General features: G+C 42.0%; 1 pseudogene; it reads right to left on the bottom strand.

Moving 5' to 3' along the window:
- Positions 1-21,815, bottom strand: part of LOC121572466 — a 43,348-nt pseudogene extending 21,533 nt beyond the window's left edge.
- Positions 21,816-22,463: the final 648 nt, after the last annotated feature.

Here is a 22,463-nt window from a genome sequence, read left to right as displayed (position 1 = left end):
GAAATAACTATTGATTTTTTGCTTAATTAAGAAAAAACTTAGATTTGTGTTTTGGATTGTTGAGGCAATTAGACTATGCCCATTTCAAGCTTATCTTTCTAAAAAGTAAAAAGTTATTGATCTTGCTTTGTAGTATACCCCTCCAAACCCAAAATATAAGCTTGTTTTACGCCAATGTTAATGTAAACAAACTGTATAGCTTCAAAACATGGTTAAAAGTATCATTTTGATCTCATGGATGGTCAGTCCTTGCATCTATAGCTCGGTGGTTATACCTATATTTCTCAAGCCCCATCCCTCAGCTGTTTACCAAAACAAGTGGCGGGGTGATCGCTTATTATTTGAACTCCCGATTGGCCCTTAAAGTGGAAAGACCATCAATCGTGGAGTGTTAGAGAGACCAGTGAACAATGACAAAATAGACCCACTGCAGATTTTTATGAGTACTACTTCAGTGCGGTGGCGGAACCCCCGGCCCCCACGACAGCACGCGTGCGACACCCACACTGCTCAAATCATAGACAAATGCACCTTTTTTTACCTAATAATGCTGTTGGCAAAAGACTGCCTCAGTAGGAATGGTAGGCTATAGACTGTTGTGGGTACTTGGCAATTGGCTGCTCTTCAGTAGCTAACTAGAAATATGTTTAAATGTACAATCAGGGACGTAATCATTAGTCCAAACAGTTAAAACTAGAGTTTCTATTGGACAAATTCAGGAAAGTCCCTCCCTGTTTCTTTCTGTTTGCTTCCGTTTAATGTTTAAGAAACGTTTTGCAACAGATCGGCAAAATGAATACACCCCAGGGCCAATGTTCCCTCAATGTTTTCATCACTGAGCAAATTTCAGGTCTGCTGAGTGAAAACTTGAACGTTGTGAAAAATCTGTGCAACTTCCAGCACACGTTTACTGTGCACACTGTTTACTGTGAACACCTTTTAAGTTATAGTTTTAACAGTGGCCTACCATTTAAAAAAATTGAAAATACATCCCATAACATTTTAACATGGAAATAGCTAATAAAATAGCTGTTATACCTATGATACTGCCTACAGTAGAAGCCAATGTGTGGTGTTCAATGTAGACTTCTAAAAACATTATGCAGGGCTTGATATAACCCCTTTAGCCACTTGTCCTTCAGACAGAGGCTGAAAATGCTGTTGTATTGTGTTGTTTGATGCAATACAACATTATTATTATTATTATTATTCCCATACCATTATTATGACAGAGAATCAGTCAAAAATGTATGCTACCCTCTGCCTATTGGCTTCTTCGCTTATTCAAAATGGCTAGAAATGTAGGCCTAAACGTTTTGTGCTCTTGTAGGAAGCAATCACTCCCCCATTGCTGACCAGAAATATGCTATAATTGGGCTAATAACTCACTAACTAGCAAAGAATATGAACAAATATGCACACGCGCATCTACTCTCCACCGCTCGTGCCTGTCATTGCATGGAGTCCTCCTTCCGATGCGCTCTGCCTAAAACAAAATCAGACTACTGGTAAATCTTGCATAGTTAGATTTGTTTCGGTATGTTGCATTAAAAGGGACTAATATTATGCTGATTTGATCATAATTCCCACAGTAGAGGGAAACATTGATAGTGTAACCTCCCTGGGAAAAGGTTCTCATGCGCAGCTTAGAGGGAACATTGCCCAGGGCTCTCCCTAAGATTTTCTGACAAGGTGGTGTTGATTGTAGGTGGCATTTAGCTTTTTTTTTTACCTGTAACTGCCATTTATTGAAACCTAGAGTCTTAAATGATATCAATCAATGTAGGCAAGTTTGATCCTAAATAAAATGTTGATTGTCTCAATGACACTTTCATTTTGGGGAAATGATTATTCTAATTAATAGGCGTCTTTATGTGAATAGTCTAGTGAAAATGTAAACTAGCTTTTTAATTTTGTTTGGGGAGAAGATTCGGAATTATTCAATTACTGGATGCAATGTAGTAGTCTAGATTACTGTAAGCTATTTGGAATATGAAACAACTGAACTAGGCCTATATGAGCTTGTTTCAGATCTCCATCTCTGACCTAATCCATCAAGTTAGGTCTGACTACTAGGCTAGCATTCATTCAACATGCCTTGTTGTCATTGGTGAACTGACTATTACTATCATTAGCAGCCAACTGTTTGTTGACATTTAGCTACAATTGAAGTCGGAAGTTTACATACAGTTAGATTGGAGTCATTAAAACTCGTTTTTCAACCACTCCACACATTTCTTGTTAACAAAGTATCGTTTTGGCAAGTCGGTTAGGACATCTACTTTGTGCATGACAAAAGTAATTTTTCCAACAATTGTTTACAGACAGATTATTTCACTTATAATTGTCTGTATCACAATTCCAGTGGGTCAGAAGTTTACATACACTAAGTTGACTGTGCCTTTAAACAGCTTGGAAAATTCCAGAAAACAATAGTACGCAAGTATAAACACCATGGGACCACGCAGCCGTCATACCGCTCAGGAAGGAGACGCGTTCTGTCTCCTAGAGATGAACGTACTTTGGTGCGAAAAGTGCAAATCAATCCCAGAACAACAGCAAAGGACCTTGTGAAGATGCTGGAGGAAACAGGTACAAAAGTATCTATATCCACAGTAAAACGAGTCCTATATCGACATAACCTGAAAGGCCGCTCAGCAAGGAAGAAGCCACTGCTCCAAAACCGCCATAAAAAAGCCAGACTACGGTTTGCAACTCCACATGGGGACAAAGATCGTACTTTTTGGAGAAATGTCCTCTGGTCTGATGAAACAAAAATAGAACTGTTTGCCCATAATGACCATCGTTATGTTTGGAGGAAAAAGGGGGTCGGCTTGCAAGCTGAAATACACCATTCCAACCGTGAAGCACGGGGGTGGCAGCATCATGCTGTGGGGGTGCTTTGCTGCAGGAGGGACTGGTGCACTTCACAAAATAGATGGCATCATGAGGAAGGAAAATGATGTGGATATATTGAAGCAACATCTCAAGACATCAGTCAGGAAGTTAAAGCTTGGTCGCAAATGGGTCTTCCAAATGGACAATGACCCCAAGCATACTTCCAAAGTTGTGGCAAAATTGCTTAAGGACAACAAAGTCAAGGTATTGGAGTGGCCATCACAAAGCCCTGACCTCAATCCTATAGAACATTTGTGGGCAGAACTGAAAATGCGTGTGCGAGCAAGGAGGCCTAAAACCTGACTCAGTTACACCAGATCTGTCAGGAGGAATGGGCCAAAATTCACCCAACTTATTGTGGCAAGCTTGTGGAAGGCTACCCGAAACGTTTTACCCAAGTTAAACAATTTAAAAGCAATGCTACCAAATACTAATTGAGTGTATGTAAACTTCTGACCCACTGGGAATGTGATGAAAGAAATAAAAGCTGAAATAAATCATTCTCTCTACTATTATTCTGACATTTCACATTCTTAAAATAAAGTGGTGATCCTAACTGACCTAAGACAGGGAATGTTTACTAGGATTAAATGTCAGGAATTGTGAAAAACTGAGTTTAAATGTATTTGGCTAAGGTGTATGTAAACTTCCGACTTCAACTGTATATCAAGATGAGAGGACAGATCAAGAACTGATTAATTAACATAGGCCTACTAATCTATAAAAGTATTTCTGTGAAGGGGGGTATTAGTGGAACAGCTCTCTCTGGGGGGGTGATTTTTTCTCATCGCCCAAGTCCTCTGATTGGCTCAGCTCCAACTTCAGACGGTTGAGTCAAAAACCACAATGTTCCAACTAGAAGCCTATTTCTGCATATTTTAGGGTTGTTTTTTGTACCTGCGAACTTTGACCTCAAATTGCGTGCATGGTCCGCAAAATGAGTGCAGTTTGGCAGGTCTGATATTCTTTTGCTTTCTTGGCTTTTCCATCGCTCTCAACCTCCACACCAGTTTTTCCAAATGCATCGACTCCACCACAACCACTCCTTTACACACACACACACTCTCCCTTTACCCATCCATTCCCTCCATCCCTCATCCCCCCTCTCACCACTAAGTGTACAGGCGGTAGTCCTCTCAGTAGGTCGACAGGGGATAGAAGCGGTGACACAAACGGGTTCTTGACAATGGGACAGCTAGGCGTCTGGATCACAGACAGGCGCTCAGAGCGCAGGGGCTCAAAACCTTCTGGGTAGTCCCTAGGACCTGAGGAGTAGTTGGATGAGGAGGAACAGGGTGACGTTGATCTGTAGTGGGCCTCGTTGTCGAGGGATCTATGGTGTGACGATGACAGTGACCCTAGGACCTCTGCAGGAAGGAATGACTGGATCCAATTGGACGCCCCCTGTGTGAGGTCACTGATCAGCAAGGCTGTATCTCTACCTAGAGCACTTAACGTGCTGGTCCCCTCTGTGGGCTGTACCACCTGAGAGTCTACACCTGGAGAGAAAGTGGAAAAGAGGAAGAAGAGGTAATTGGGGAAAAAAAGGAGGACGGAAAATGCAGTTATTTAAGACCTACACACAAAAACATCACTCTTAATGCTGAGACATTCTTTGCCCCTTAACTCTAATTTCCATAAGCTTTGCCTAATACCCTCATCCCTTTCACATCCTTCCTTCCTTCCTTACCAGCGTAGGCGTTGAGGCACTTGGAGAGCACTCCTAATGGCAGCAGTGGGTCAATGAGGGTGAGCAGACGGGAGGGCGAGGCGTCAGTGGTAAGCAGGGTAGCTGGGTAGGCAGCCATAATACCATCTGGGACACGCACACCGCAGGCCATGGCCCTCATAGACACGGTGATGCAGAGGTTCCCCCCAGCACTGTCCCCAGCCAGACACACACGCTCAGCCGTGGAGCCTGGGGCAGAGGGACAGAGCAATCAGTACCAGCTGGTCTGATACAGGCGGTTGTTATAATACTGCAATAACAGATTACTAATAATATTGACCGGCAGGTCCTCTGTCTAGGTAAGAACCCTTTTATTTGGTTCTAAACTCTAACACATTAGTAACGACACCGACCCAGAAGATGGCAGTTCTTGAGGGCCCAACAGTAGGCGTAGAAGCACTCCTCCAGGGCTCTGGGGAAGGGGGCCTCAGGGGCCAGGGAGTAATCCACAGACAGGATGGGGACATTTAGATCCTTGGACCAGCTCTTCAGATAGTTCTGGAAGATAGAGTGAGAATGGAGGACAAATGGAGAGAGAAAATGGAGATGTGACAGGAAAATTAAACAGAAGTGTTAAAAGAGAGGAAAGTAGACTTCATGGTAAGTGCTAAGCCCCACTTAACTTGATTACTGAGAGACTAAGGTGAGTGACTAGCTTAAGTAATTGCAGGCATCACACCACTATCCCTGGCCTACCATACCTCATGGGATTTCGAGGTCTGGGCCACGAAGCCTCCTCCATGGAAGTGGATCAGCAGCCAGGGGGAGGGAGGGTGCTTCTGGGCACCAAATGGCACCAAAGACAGGGAGATGGGGGTAGCTTCTGTACGAGAGAAAGACAGCAGCTCTTCACTGTCCTGAAGGAAGAAAGAGAGAGAGATGTTTGCATCATAACTGAACCTTTTTACACTAACATGATTAAACAGTGCAGAACTGTGATAAAAACATCACATAGTAACCACTGAGGTTACAGCTGAGAGCTCACCTGTCCTTCTCGAAGCTCATAGGAGATGAGCCGCATGTTGACAGGTCCAGGGCCCCAGTGGGCCACCGGAGGGGACACAGGGGCAAAGAGACGGGGGTCTGAGGCCAGGGGGAGGCGCAGTGGTTTAGGAGGTATGGTCAGGGTGATGTTCAGCTGCACTAGGTTAGAGGCTATACTGGCCAAGCCCTGTGGGAGCGAGGGATAAAATGATGAAGAGGATGTTGTAAACGGTCTTAAAAGCAATCAAACCAACAGAAAGATGGGAAGAGCAAGAAAAGAGACTGAGTAAGTAGGGGAAACAGACACAGAGACCCGGAGAGACTGCAAGATGCAAGACATCCTTATTTGCATACAATATCATATTGCTAGTCGACACCCTTCTCCCCTCACCGATAGAAGATCTGATTCTGTGAGGTTCCAGAAAGACTTCCAGAACTTCATGTCCAGATTCTGGGTGATCCGCTCAAACTCTGCTCCCCTCAGCTCTGGATCAATGACATACTTCCCAGAGGTAAGGAAGGAGAAAGCTGCCATACCTGAGGGAAATGGAGAGTGAATGCAAAGTCTGTTTGGCAGTGCATACTATGCACTACCTTTTAAAAATGTCAAAGGATAACCACAAATCTTACAAAAGGCCCTACTAAGTAGATAGTCAGTCAGGTTGATTGAGATAAGTTCTATTACGAAAGTTCAATCAGGAAGGCTGTTCTGAATGTTTGTTTAACTTCATCCAGTATGCATAAAATAATTCACTTTTGTTTCCTATTCTACGGGCATGGTGGGAATTAATACAAACATATCATCATCAGCATAGCATCTAGTTTCTTCTCCTCTTTCTTATTAGCCATGTGTGGAATGTCATTCACCCATTTACCGTGTATAAGCACAATAATGCACATTCCTCACGCTTGCTGTTTAACCTACTTCTGCAATTATCACCTTCCTCTCTCTCTCAACCAATAGGCATACATCTTGGGATGCATTTATATGTCAAACTTAGCCGTGTTCTCTTACTTGCTGTATTATAGAAAAAGTTACCGACAACCCTCCATCTCCCCACTAACACCAGCTATAATAACGGCCCGTCATTAGAACTCCTTTCCCCAGCGGGGAAATCACATCATCTGGCTCAAGGATCTTCCCTCAGAGACGAGGCCATTCCTCAAACGACTTAATAAAATGTAATATTGCATTCAGTCTGTGTTGTTTATTCAGGTAAGCCTGTACTCCACTAAACTAAAATATATATCGTTTTTACAAGTTCTTACAGCCCAAAGAATTCACAGACATTTACAGAGACTGACCTAACCCAGACTGTTGTTTTCCGTAGCTCTCTCCGAATGAGACCATGCTTATGACAACTGTCTGCAGGAACGGACGAAGGGTAGGCGAGAACTGGGGAGACGGAGGGAAAATTAGGATTTCAGTATCATTAGTCTCGCGTAGCCATACCTCCAAAAACGTTATTGTCAGGGAAGCCTGGTTCTCGACGAGGCTACAGTATCATCCACCATCAGTATATTCCCAAGTCATGAAAAGCTTAGTCCAGCGTTCACAATGACCAATTGCTAAATTATATCTTATCAACATTATATTGAATTCAATGCGCCACTCCTCCCACAAAGTCAACAAGTGGTGATGACTGACCTGAAAGCCCAGGCAGCGGCCATAGAAGCAGGCCTTGTGCATGGAGGTGTACTCCCTCACAAACCTCCTGCTCAGCTCTCCATCCTGCAGGGAGTACAGCTGCCCGTGACCATTGTCGTGGAGCAGACGCTGAGCGAGGTAGAGGAGGGCCCGCAGCTGACACAGGGCACTGCAGTAGGCTTCCATCTCTGAGGCATTGTGGTTGGCCCTGAAGAAGGCCCTGTGGCAGTTAGAGGCAATGTAGCGGCCCTTGTGGATGATGTGCAAAAGGCAAGACTGCAGCACCTGAGAGATGAGATGGGATGCTTTTTTGTCAGCTGGTATTGTGAATAAAATGAATATATTTATAGTTTTGCATTATATTAGTAATCCAAGATGCTCCATCTCACCTTCCTTGTATTATCCCTCTGTTGCTAGCTTGCTCAGTCTTTTGACTGTGTGATTGTCTCAGTCTCTTGACAATCACACGACGTGATACTTCTTCTAGACTACTGACATCATAATTCTGGGCAGTGAAGTTAGTAGAAAAGGTATGTTATTATAGCTTACCTTTACCAGTGTGCGATACCCATTCCCAGGGGTCTCTGTGTCAAAGTCATAGTGGTGGTAGACTGCAGTAAAACCAGCAACCACGGGTTCGAGGGCATGGCCATGTTCCTGAATCTTTCTCATGCAGGTCACCAAGCGCCCGGAAGCGTTACTGTACAGCAAGTCGGTAGGCCCAGACAGAGCTGTGATGTTTTCCTCACACACTGCCTCCAAGGCTGTGAACACAGCTCTCCAGTCCATACCTGAAACACTAGAGAGAGAACATACATAAACTAAATATTTTATTTCTGTATGACTATATTATATTAGCTTTGACAGATTAAATGCAGGAGATTGAAAAAAAAAAAAGTTATCTGACTAACCTCTTTAGAAGGAGAATTGTGCTTTTTTACAAGCCCCCCCAAAATATATGTATGGCGCGCTTTATACACTTTTTATTTTATTGAACTTGCCCCAACCATTCTCATCCTCATTGTACAGGGGATCTGAAAAAACAGGAACTAAGTCTCCAAAAACACCCAAATATGTCCTTTTAGAAAAGGAAAAGCTCTCAGTATAGTGATGCAAGTCTTTAGATGTTGTACACATGAAATTGTGTCATACCGAACTTTATCAGCAATGTTATATTCCATTTTGTTGCGACTCAATCGATACCCCTCTGTCCATTCTACAGGTAACTGCCAAAATAAAGGAAACACTTGAGTAAATGAGGGATACAAAGTTGCAGACACTATGAATCTATGCCAAGGCGCACTGAAGCTGTTCTTGTGGCTCATAGTGGCCCAATGCCCTATTACGACACTTTATGTTAGTGTTTCCTTTATTTCGGCAGTTACCTGTAGCAGTAGGCTACACTGAGAATGGAACAGCTGGATATGGAAAACATCTTGAGTCGCACAAAATGGAATATAACGTTGCAAATAAAGTTCTGAATGACACAATTTAATGTGTACAACATATAAAGACCTGTATCACTATACTGAGTGTGTCAGTTTCTAAAAGGACGTGTTTTGGAGCATTTGTTCATGTTTTTTTCAGAGCCCCCATACTGCACAATGAGGATGATTGGGGTAAGTTTCTCAAAAACAAGTGAAATCGCAAAACAAGTGTCTGGACCCTATAACATTACATTTACATTTTTAAAAAGCAAACTTCTCCTTTAATGACGGGTTTGGTTGTGTGTGCCAAAGGTCAAAGATTAAAACATACAACTATCCCAAGACTCTTCCTACAAACAAACTGTACTTTTAACCTGTTGACAACATTTATCAAAATGAAAACAATCTTGTCATATATCCTAAAGGTATAGGCCTAGTCAATACAAGAGTACCAAGAATCATGAATCAACAGAAATTAACCAACCTTGGTCCCATAGATAAGACTGATAAGTTCTCTATTTTGTCCTTAGCTTGATTGACAGCAGTGCAAATTCTTTGATTTCCTACTTTATTTCAGCACAGTTCTTATGGAATTAGTTTTGTGCCTTTAATATCAAGCAAACCTTTTAAATTCGAGAACAACATTTTTATTATTGCAAATAAAAATAATGATATTGAAAGAAAAACATGAACCCAAAAGTTTTGAAAGCAGAATAAATTATATTCTGAAAGGCAAGAACAAATGAATTATAAATAAATGCAAAGAAATTGTTTTCAGTGAAACATTTTCAATCATAATGAGATTGCGATGAAACGCTTCCCTCTTTGGCAGTGGTGTAAAGTACTTAAGTAAAAATACTTGAAAGTCCTACTTAAATAGTTTTTGTGGGTAATCTGTACTTTACTATTTATATTTTGGACAACTTTTCCTTTACTACATTCCTAAAGAAATGAATGTAATTTTTACTCCATACATTTTCCCTGACACCCAAAAGTACTCGTTACATTTTGAATGCTTAGCAGGACAAGAAAATGGTCTAATTCACACTTATCAAAAGAACATCCCTGGTCATTCCTACAGCCTCTGATCTGATGGACTCACTAAACACATGCTTCGTTTGTAAATTATGTCGGAATGTTGGAGCATGCCCCTGGCTATCCGTAACTGAAAAAAAGAAAATGATGCCGTCTGGTTTGCTTAATATAAAGAAATTGAAATGATTTATACTTTCACTTTTCATACTTAAGTATATTTAAAAACAAATACTTTGACTTTTACTCAAGTAGTATTTTAAATGGGTGACTTTTACTTTTACTTGAGTCATTTTCTATTAAAAAGGTATCTTTACTTTTACTCAAGTATGACAATTGTGTACTTTTTCCACCACGTTACCCTGCCCTTTGCTTTCGCTGCCTTTTTATGCGTTTGCAAAGTTTGGGAACATTAATTCCGTGTAGGTGGGGTTTAGAGGGAGGCGTAAATGTTGCTTCTCTATTGGTCAACCGGTTTTGGAGTGACCATTCATCCTAATGTTTTATATCCCAGTTAGCAGCTTACATGATGGCCAGTACAGCTTTGTTTGATAGCTAGCTAGCTAGCTAGCAATGCCGAGAGGCAACAGTGTTTTCTGCTAACTAGCCAGCCAGTGTGTAAAAAAGCGTGACGTTTTGTATTCATTTAACTTTTAAATTTCTGATAAAAAGGACTCAGTAGCTACTAGCTAACGTTAGCCAGCTAGCCAACTGGGACTGACTAGCCTAGCTAGCTAACGTTTTAACAAGGAGGACATCAGGAAAAACCCTTTGGTAAGTGTCTTGTAATTTCTCATTTAGAAGATGCATTGAAACAATTAGCTAGCTAGATACAGTGGGGAAAAAAAGTATTTAGTCAGTCACTAATTGTGCAAGTTCTCCCACTTAAAAAGATGAGAGAGGCCTGTAACTTTCATCATAGGTACACGTCAACTATGACAGACAAATTGAGAATATTTTTTCCAGAAAATCACATTGTAGGATTTTTTATGAATTTATTTGCAAATGATGGTGGAAAATAAGTATTTGGTCACCTACAAACAAGCAAGATTTCTGGCTCTCACAGACCTGTAACTTCTTCTTTAAGAGGCTCCTCTGTCCTCCACTCGTTACCTGTATTAATGGCACCTGTTTGAACTTGTTATCAGTATAAAAGACACCTGTCCACAACCTCAAACAGTCACACTCCAAACTCCACTATGGCCAAGACCAAAGAGCTGTCAAAGGACACCAGAAACAAAATTGTAGACCTGCACCAGTCTGGGAAGACTGAATATGCAATAGGTAAGCAGCTTGGTTTGAAGAAATCAACTGTGGGAGCAATTATTAGGAAATGGAAGACATACAAGACCACTGATAATCTCCCTCGATCTGGGGCTCCACGCAAGATCTCACCCCGTGGGTTCAAAATGATCACAAGAACGGTGAGCAAAAATCCCAGAACCACACGGGGGGACCTAGTGAATGACCTGCAGAGAGCTGGGACCAAAGTAACAAAGCCTACCATCAGTAACACAGTACGCCGCCAGGGACTCAAATCCTGCAGTGCCAGACGTGTCCCCCTGCTTAAGCCAGTACATGTCCAGGCCCGTCTGAAGTTTGCTAGAGTGCATTTGGATGATCCAGAAGAGGATTGGGAGAATGTCGTATGGTCAGATGAAACCAAAATAGAACTTTTTGGTAAAAACTCAACTCTTCGTGTTTGGAGGACAAAGAATGCTGAGTTGCATCCAAAGAACACCATACCTACTGTGAAGCATGGGGGTGGAAACATCATGCTTTGGGGCTGTTTTTCTGCAAAGGGACCAGGACGACTGATCCGTGTAAAGGAAAGAATGAATGGGGCCATGTATCGTGAGATTTTGAGTGAAAACCTCCTTCCATCAGCAAGGGCATTGAAGATGAAACGTGGCTGGGTCTTTCAGCATGACAATGATCCCAAACACACCGCCCGGGCAACGAAGGAGTGGCTTCGTAAGAAGCATTTCAAGGTCCTGGAGTGGCCTAGCCAGTCTCCAGATCTCAACCCCATAGAAAATCTTTGGAGGGAGTTGAAAGTCTGTATTGCCCAGCGACAGCCCCAAAACATCACTGCTCTAGAGGAGATCTGCATGGAGGAATGTGCCAAAATACCAGCAACAGTGTGTGAAAACCTTGTGAAGACTTATAGAAAACGTTTGACCTGTGTCATTGCCAACAAAGGGTATATAACAAAGTATTGAGAAACTTTTGTTATTGACCAAATACTTATTTTCCACCATAATTTGCAAATAAATTCATAAAAAATCCTACAATGTGATTTTCTGGATTTTTTTTCTCATTTTGTCTGTCATAGTTGACGTGTACCTATGATGAAAATTACAGGCCTCTCTCATCTTTTTAAGTGGGAGAACTTGCACAATTGGTGGCTGACTAAATACTTTTTTTCCCCACTGTAACTAGCATGATAATAAAGTGCATTCGGAAAGAATTTAGACCCCTTGACTTTTTCCACATTTTGTTACGTTACAGCCTTATTCTAAAATGGATTCAATTGTCCTTTGGTCCCAGCTCTCTGCAGGTCATTCACTAGGTCCCCCCGTGTGGTTCTGGGATTTTTGCTCACCGTTCTTGTGATCATTTTGACCCCACGGGGTGAGATCTTGCGTGGAGCCCCAGATCGAGGGAGATTATCAGTGGTCTTGTATGTCTTCCATTTCCTAATAATTGCTCTCACAGTTGATTTCTTCAAACCAAGCTGCTTACCTATTGCAGATTCAGTCTTCCCAGCCTGGTGCAGGTCTACAATTTTGTTTCTGGTGTCCTTTGACAGCTCTTTGGTCTTGGCCATAGTGGAGTTTGGAGTGTGACTGTTTGAGGTTGTGGACAGGTGTCTTTTATACTGATAACAAGTTCAAACAGGTGCCATTAATACAGGTAACGAGTGGAGGACAGAGGAGCCTCTTAAAGAAGAAGTTACAGGTCTGTGAGAGCCAGAAATCTTGCTTGTTTGTAGGTGACCAAATACTTATTTTCCACCATAATTTGCAAATAAATTCATAAAAAATCCTACAATGTGATTTTCTGGAAAAAAAATGCTCAATTTGTCTGTCATAGTTGACGTGTACCTATTATGAAAATTACAGGCCTCTCATCTTTTTAAGTGGGAGAACTTGCACAATTGGTGGCTGACTAAATACTTTTTTCCCCCACTGTATGTGCCTCGACACAATCCTGTCTCTGAGCTCTACGGACAATTCCTTCGACCTCATGGCTTGGTTTTTGCTCTGACATGCACTGTCAACTGTGGGACCTTATTTAGACAGTTGTGTGCCTTTCCAAATCATGTCCAATCAATTGAATTTACCACAGGTGGACTCCAATCAAATTGTAGAAACATCTCAAGGATGATCAATGAAAACAGGATTCACTTGATCTCAATTTCGAGTATCATAGCAAAGGGTCTGAATACTTATGTAAATAAGGTATTTCTGTTTTACATTTGTAATACATTTACAAACATTTCTAAAAAACTGTTTCGCTTTGTCATTATGGGGTATTGTGTGTAGATTGATGAGAACCAAACGATTTAATCCATTTGAGAATAAGGCTGTAACGTCACAAAATGTGGAAAAAGTCAAGGGGTCTGAATACTTTCTGAATGCACTGTATATATGAACCAGTATCTGTGCGTTCGAGACCTCTCTAACGCCCAGGAAGCTCAGATTCAAACTCCCATTCACCAGCTCTGCAAGTGTTATAATGTCAAAATACATTTGTTGATCACCAAATATGGAGTTTCGCTGAGCCACTATCTTAATTTACTCCCTTTACGCCCGGTATGTACTTCCAAAAAAGGTGTAAAAAAAAAAATGTACAAGCAACTGATTTTTTAAAATCTTCGGCACCTCCAATGTATTGATCTGATGTAGACTTCCGACCGAATGATTTGCATTGGAGGTGCCGAATATGCTTGTACGTTTTTATGTAGACCTTTTTTGGAAGTACAGTACTAGTCAAAAGTTTGCACACGCCTACTCATTCAAGGGTTTTTCTTTATTTTTACTATTTTCTACATTGTATAATAATAGTGAAGACATGAAAACTATGAAATAACACATATGGGATCATGTAGTAACCAAAAAAGTGTTATACAAATGAAAATATATTTTACATTTGAGATTTTTGGTTCCAACCGCTGTGTCTTTGTGAGACGCAGAGTAGGTGAATGGATGATCTCCGCATGTGTGGTTCCCACCGTGAAGCATGGAAGAGGAGGTGTGATAGTGTGGGGGTGCTTTGCTGGTGACACTGTCTGTGATTTATTTAGAATTCAAGGCACACTTAACCAGCATGGCTACCAAAGCATTCTGCAGCGATACGCCATCCCATCTGGTTTGCGCTTAGTGGGACTATCATTTGTTTTTCAACAGGACAATGACCCAACACACCTCCAGACTGTGTAAGGGCTATTTGACCAAGAAGGAGAGTGACGGAGTGCTGCATCAGATGACCTGGCCTCCACAATCACCGGACCTCAACCCAATTGAGATGGTTTGGGATGAGTTGGACTGCAGAGTGAAGGAAAAGCAGCCAACAAGTGCTCAGCATATGTGGGAACTCCTTCAAGACTGTTGGAAAAGTATTCCAGGTGAAGCTGGTTGAGAGAATGCCAAGATTGTGCAAAGCTGTCAAGGCAAAGGGGGCTACTTTGAAGAATCTAAAAAATATTTTGATTTGTTTAATACTTTTTTGGTTACTACATGATTCCATGTGTTATTTCATAATTGTGATGCCTACACTATTATTCTACAATGTAGAAAATAGTAAAAATAAAGAAAAACACTTGAATGAGTAGGTGTGTCCAAACTTTTGACTGGTACTGTACATACCGGCCGTAACGCGAGTAAATTAAGATAGTTGCTCAACGAATGCATTCTGACATAACGCTTGCAGTTACAATAAACAATAAAAAAACTGTAATTGAATTGTGACTAGTGCACTTATTGATAATTGTACATTGATTTGCACAATTTGTGCTCCTTTTTCACAGGCAGTTCTGGTTGATGACCTCTCCATAGTCGATTGAAGCCGAGGAGGAATATCACTTCGTACCGATCAGAAAGAGGAGGGCAGACTTATCCATTGTCGCTGAACTTGTTCAGTCAAGTTTACAGTGCCAATTTGTTACCAGCCACAAGTCAATGTTCAATAAGGTATTCTGCAAATAGAATTACAATACAGAAGTTCTGCGTAACTTATGTTGGAAACCATTATCAAGGAAAACGAGTTTCTCTATCACAGGTCTCCAAGTGTACAGTAAGGCAGTGATTCCCAACCTTTTTCGGTTACTGTACCACCATCTGAATTTTGCTCTGCCCGGAGTACCCCTGAAGTACCCCCTCATGTGCATTTTACCAGTAACCCTATGGACTCATTAGTCTTCTCAACTACTGCGTATATGCCAAGTACCCCCAGGGGTCCTAGTACCCCTGGTTGGGAACCACATACCACAGTAAGGGGTATATACTTAATAAAATAATTTGTGATGGTTAATTATGCCGACAAATTGCTACAGCATGGACATGACAAATCAATGAACTAATTAAACACATCTGCTTTATGCCTCTGATTTTCCAGTCGACATTAGTAAGGAAAAACCATATGCAATAATGCCCATGTCTTGCAGCTTTAATAGTATTGAGTCAAGCAACAGCTTTGTCAACTGTCTCACCAAGGACTAACTCAAAAGAACGTTAAGGCAAGGTTATATCAATGGTGGACATATTGAAGCAGGTGGGGACAGTAGACTGGGATAGAGAGAGATTGAATATGTCCATAAACACTCCAGCCAGCTGGTTTGCGCATGCTTTGAGGACGCGGCTAGGGATGCCGTCTGGGCCGGCAGCCCTGCGAGGGGGAAGAGCCATCTTAGCCATTATAGGGAAAGAGGGAAGAGTTTCATCGCATTCACGCTATCATTGAAAAGATTTCACTGAAAACATGTTTTTTTTTTTAAGGTACTTTTTACCCCTTTTTCTCCTAAATTTCGTGATATCCAATTGGTAGTTCCAGTCTTGTCCCATCGCTGCAACTCCCGTATGGACTCGGGAGAGGCGAAGGTCAAGAGCCATGAGTCCTCCGAAACACGACCCCGCCAAGCCACACTGCTCGCTTAACCCGGAAGCCAGTTGCACCAATGTGTCGGAGGAAACACCGTACAGCTGTCGACCGAAGTCAGCGTGCATGCGCCCGGCCCGCCACAAGGAGTCACTAGAGCGTGATGGGACAAGGGCATCCCGGCCGGCCAAACCCTCCCCTAACCCGGACGACGCTGGGCCAACTCATGGGTCTCCTGGTCGCGGCCGGCTGTAACACAGCCTGGGATCGAACCCGGGTCTGTAGTGGCGCCTCTAGCACTGCGATGCAGTGCCTTAGACCGCTGTGCCACTCGGGAGGCCCTGAAAACATTTTTTTTACAATTCATTTGTTTTTGCCTTTCTAAATTATTTTCTTGCAATATTATTTATTTTTCTCTCAATACTTTTGGGTTAATGTTAATGTTTTGCTTTCAATATCTTAATTTCTTTGCAATACTAATAATTTTGTTCTTGAATTCAAAAGTTTTGCTTGATATTAAAAGGCACAAAAATCATTCCATAAGTTCTCCAGTTCTAGACCTACTGCTCTAGGCCAAGTTTCCCTAAAGTGATGGAACTTATTAGGCTTAGGAGTGTTTTAACGATTAATCTTTCCTACAACGGCCGAAGATGTAACATGCGTTTCCCAAAATACCACGCAGCGAGAACGTTCGGTAAGTGCGTCGTTGAGGCATGTGTCAATACTGATAAGATTGAAAGAAACAAAGCACTGCTCTCGGATCAGCGTTCTCCCTTTCCAATCTTACCTTAACATTAGAATTATTCCACAATACTGACGACGGATCAGCTCCTAAAGAGATAAAGTATCACCCATGGCTACAAATACTGAGGCAACTTATTGTAATGCTTACCCTATAATAATGCAATAAATAAAAATGTGGCACATCATTGCACACGTTACACATGAAATGTATTGAGGCAAAAATTACAGACAGTCGTGCAAAAATAGCTAAATAAAACTAAATTGAATGAACATTACATTTATTTTAATATCATTGAAAAATATAGCCTATAGCCTACTGTATTTATATTTCTAATACAGTCATCTCGGTTTTCCTTGAATCATCTTCTTATCTTTGTTGGTAACAATTGCAAAGAAATGGGCAACTTTGTATTTGTAGTCATATTCGTTATGAAGTTATCGGCGGTCACATTGATTTCAATATCATTCAAATACACTACATGACCAAAAGTATGTGGACACCTGCTCGTCGAACGTCTCATTCCAAAATCATGGGCATTAATATGGAGATGGTACCCCCTTTGCTGCTATAGCAGCCTCCACTCTTCTGGGAAGGCTTTCCACTAGATGTTGGAACATTGCTGCGGGGACTTGCTTCCATTCAGCCACGAAGGCATTGGTGAGGTCGGGTACTGATGTTGGGCGATTAGGCCTGGCTCACTGTCGGCGTTCCAATTCATCCCAAAGGTGTTCAATGGGGTTGAGGTCAGGGCTCTGTGCAGGCCAGTCAAGTTCTTCCACACTGATCTCGACAGACCATTTCTGTATGGACCTCGCTTTGTGCACAGGGTCATTGTCATGCTGAAACAGGAAAGGGCCTTCCCCAAACTGTTGCCACAAAGTTGTAAGCACAGAATCATCTACAATGTCATTGTATGCTGTAGCGTTAAGATTTCCCTTCACTGTAACTAAGGGGCCTAGCCTGAACCATAAAAACAGCCCCAGACCATTATTCTTCCTCTACCAAACTTTACAGTTGGCACTATGCAGTCGGGCAGGTAGCGTTCTCCTGGCATCCGCCAAACCAAGATTCGTCCGTCGGACTGCCAGATGGTGAAGCGTGATTCATCACTCCAGAGAACACGTTTCCACTGCTCCAGAGTCCAATGGCGGCGAGCTTTACACCACTCCAGCTGACGCTTAGCATTGCGCATGGTGATCTTAGGCTTGTGTGCGGCTTCTCAGCCATGGAAACCCATTTCATGAAGCTCCCGACGAACAGTTATTGTGCTGACGTTGCTTCCAGAGGCAGTTTGGAACTCGGTAGTGAGAGTTGCAACCAAGGACAGACGATTTAAAGCACTACGCGCTTCAGCACTCAGCAGTCCACAAACATGATGGCATTGTTTACTTCGAACGCCCAACACACAGTCATCTCAGAACTTCTCTAGCGCGAAAATGAGTTATCTTTCACCGTTCTACCTACCAGAGATTTACCCCGATGCTGCCAGTGGTTTGCGGCTATCAAAAATGATGCTTACGGTGACCAAAGATTATCAGAGGGATTTTCAGGCTGAACGGATGGGGACTTTTCACACCTTCTGCTGCCCCCCAGCCCATTCACTGTTGACTGATCTTCCCTCCCGAAAGCAGCTCCCAATGTCCCCTCATTGTTCCTAAACAATACACTAGTCTCTCTCTAAACACTTAGGTCCCAATCGGTTGACACCTTTACCAACAAAGGCATGTTGCTCTACGTCCCTTCCACAAAAAGTGTAAAATGGTAACATCACAACCATGGCTTTCCAGGAGACGGGCAGTACCGGCAAATCTTCTGCAAGAGGGCCAAACAGTTGGTGATTAAGGTCTATGAGCCCTACACCACTTCCGGCAGTCTTATCAAGCTGGCCGTAAACCACAGACGTGACAAGACATTCACCACAAGCACTCTGCTTCCACAGCCCACCATTGCCAGTGTACCGAAGCCGGATAAAGAACCATAAAATGAATATGGATCTTTTTGCTCATTCCTTGAAATGTGTCTGCCTTTATGGATTCACATAACATCTTTATATAAGCTGTACAGGGCTCTGTAGCATCAAACAGATGTTAGACATTCAGATATATCCAAATAATTAGATTGACAAATAAACAAATACAGGGGACTGTACAATATTTAATGGTAACTCAAAAAGAAAACTGGGTATTCAACAAGAATGTTATATCATAAAACTAACATACAAAAAATACAGTATGAACAGTGTAGTACAGTTCAGTGTGTCTGAGAGTGTCTCAGGTGTAGTAAAGTGCAGAATACTGTAGCTACAGATTGTTACAACAGATAACGTGATTTAACCAAAGATTTTTGGTATCCATTACTGGGATAGGCAGCATTTTCAGAATGCAACTGTACACTGACAATTGAGACTCCTGTTTCCACGAATCAAGGACGGAGACAGCATCGCCAAGTTAAGGTTGGTCGAAAATTCTGTGCTACACCAAACTGTACCTATCCTTTAACTCCCAGTAATGGATACCAAAAATCTTTGGTTAAATCACATTATCTGGTGTAACAATCTGTATCTAAGAGAACTGGTGATAAGCAGATTATGGGAGAGGTAAGTTAAAGTAAATTCAGGGAATACTTGTACTGCTGTGGGAGGAGTGTTGTCATTATCAAACTGCCTTTCAGCTCCTCTTGAGTCATCTTCTGCTTGAAATCCATCATAATGTCCAATCCATTGAGAGGGATACAGTTCACGGGATACAGTTCTATTACAATGACACACGCAGGCAAAGGAATTCTGTTTCTCTCCAAGAATCCACTCCAGGAAGAAGCCAAGGCACCACACGGTATTGTCTAAAAGACAAAAAAAGATTTGGAATTATACTCCATTGCACAGTTTCAACGACAGTTGAACTGTGCCAGAATAACACCATTAGGGTTGATTAGTTGAACATGCATACATGTGCATAGGCACAGAGATTACATTTTCACTGTTAGCTAGTAAACTTAGCTAGCTTGCTGGATAGCCAACAGTTTTTATTTACATCTGTTTGGAATCCTATCTTGCATCATGCCTATATTTCTGTGATTTTGAAATGCATCCACGGTCATAATCATAACCAATGTCAACCCTCGTCAATTATGTTACATAGCTAGCTAGTAAAACTATTTACAGTTGCTGATGTTACACGTTTGCTAAAAAGTTACAAACGGGTGGCCTGGTGCATAGTAACAAGTTAGCAGGTGCCAGGCTAACTAGCCAGCCAACTCCAGTCATGTGCTAACAATTGCTGGTAAACTTACCTTTAGGTGGCTGGTTGTAACATTATAGCTTGCTGTTTAGTAGCTATATCTATGACTAAAAAGAGAAGAGGTTTTACAATCGAGATACAATAGATCTGATTGTAAAACCTCTTTTTTTTTGTCATAGATATGGCTACCTGTACTTGTTTAGCTAATTTAGCGAGGTAGCTAGTCTAGCTAGCTAGCTAAGTTAACAAACAGAAAAATAATTTGAGTTCCCCACACTGTAACACAGTAGTATGTTAGCCAGGAATACACAATATGGGTTTCAGTAGATAAACTAAAGTTAGCTAGCTAGCTAGGTGGCTTGCAGGAAAAATAACTTACTTAGCTAGCCGCCGTATTTGTCATCTGCCCTCTTGGTGCTGGCATCGGCTGTAGCTGTGGTCCTCTGTAGCTCAGCTGGTAGAGCACGGCGCTTGTAACGCCAGGGTAGTGGGTTCAATCCCCGGGACCACCCATACACAAAAATGTATGCACGCATGACTGTAAGTCGCTTTGGATAAAAGCGTCTGCTAAATGGCATATTAATTAATTAATTAATTAATTAATTAGCTGGGCTTCTTGCTTAATCCAACTCTTTGTTTCGAATCCTCTTCGCTATATTCCGGTTGAAACATGTATGGTTGAATGTCACCATGTAGTAAAAAAAAATGCTCCATCGTAGAATTTGTGTTGATGAGAAGAAACACTTGAAGCCATTGTGGTCTTTTCAGTTCTTTCAGTGTTAGTGTCCGCCTCCCTTTCAAAAAAGCCTTGGGGGAGGGACGGGGCCAGAGCACGAAGCACCGCCCCACACCAGTTGTAGTCTTTCAGAGTCTGGAACAAATCAGCTTGTATATTTAGCAATGAATCCACTGAAAGATGTCCAACGGCTCTATCGAACAAGGACAACCATATCTACACGCACAAAAACGTATAGTGCGATCAGTATCACATAGAGCCTTCTCGAAATGCCACAAAGCAGGACTACATTTATTTTCTGATCTCGTCCCCCCTCCCTCCCTCCCTCCCTCCCTCCCTCCCTGCCAACCTCCTTGATGTTTTGCCCACTATGATTAATTTGCTCCCATTGGGTTAGTTATAACAATCTTTGGCCCAGACCTGACTTCCTCCTGGGAAATTATGTGTGAAACATCTCACTAGAAATGCCTCGGACATGAAGAAAACAAGCCCAGATTCCCACAGGGTGAAACTTCCCTTTTCAGGAGCAACTTTAATAATGATGGTTTTGGGAAACAGCTTGGAGATCTAATGATGCTCCTACGAAGGTTATAGTGATGAATGTAGCCTTAAAATGCTTTTGGGAAACCAGGCTCTGTTCAATTTCCAGGAGGGCCTTTTTAAATTCCTTTCTGGGTTTTTTAAATCACTGTCATCTAGTTACTCAAGACCTCCCCATCTCTCAAAACAGCAACAGCCCTTTGAACCTAACCAGGTGATTGATGACGTCACCAGACATTGACGGAATAGCAACAAAGCTAATGTCACTCCCAAAATATCAGGTGTCACTGGAACACGAGACTCGTATCCACGATATCAACTTTCCCGGAGGTAACCACTGGCCTCTACATTACAGTCCATCGACAGACATACTTTTTTTTTTACTGTATCAATGTTGACAACGGCAGTAAATCCATTGTTAAAATTCGTACTTTCAAACACGACATAGAACTTGGCCGCCAAAAAGATAGCTACTGCTGAAGCTAAAGTTATCTATGGCAGAAATTGTGACTGACGAACGACAACAAGCAATCGACTTCAAACGGACACCCGAAATAAACCTGCGACTTATGTTTACGAGATACGTGTGAATGTACAGTTATCATCATCAAGCTTAGTGTATTTTACAGACTAGTACAAACTTACCAAGACGCATCCTCTCTTCTGCTGACAGTTTCTGTTTCGCCCACAGAACCCTGACAGCTAGTGACTAGTAATTATTACTAGTATTCTGCCAGCAGCACAAATGATGATGTCACGTTCGTATGGTAATGTCGACCTTCAAAAGAAAAGCCGGTATTTAAAAACATTGCAATGTGGATAACTCATTCAAAACATAATGAATGTACCCCCTTTTATTGTGCCAACAAGAAAAGGCAATAAGTAATGTATGACCAATAATGAAAAAATACAATGTTGACACTGGTATGTTGAGAATAGTGCGCTGTAGAGAGATACATTTTCTACCTGTCTCAGCTAAAGTGGGGTGGGAAAAAATCCGCGATCAATGCTGCCACAATAATTTCCTGCTGCTAGGAGAACGGTAATGAAATATGTGTAGGCCTAGTGATGATGTGCAGTTCGCGAACGATTAAATTGTTTTTGAACGACTCTTTTTATTGCCTCTAGAGCAATGATTCGTTTTTCTGAGTGACATTCTACTCGTTCGTTTACCTGCTGCTGGCGGCAATGAATTCAACAGCAAGATTACTACGTGCTCCTCCAGTGACTCCACTCAGACTAAAAAACACAACACAGCGGTCGGTGCCGGGATCCTTGCGTCGTCCCTACCCTAAACCCTAAACCCTATCCCTGATCGTGGACTATAGGAAAAGGAGGGCCGAACAGGCCCACATTAACATCGACTGGGCTGTAGTGGAGCAAGTCAAG

This window comes from Coregonus clupeaformis, chromosome 8, assembly GCF_020615455.1.
Source record: "Coregonus clupeaformis isolate EN_2021a chromosome 8, ASM2061545v1, whole genome shotgun sequence".
NCBI classification, from domain to species: Eukaryota; Metazoa; Chordata; class Actinopteri; order Salmoniformes; family Salmonidae; genus Coregonus; species Coregonus clupeaformis.
Note: the sequence above shows the minus strand (reverse complement) of the source record. Positions and strands in the feature narration are given on the sequence as shown.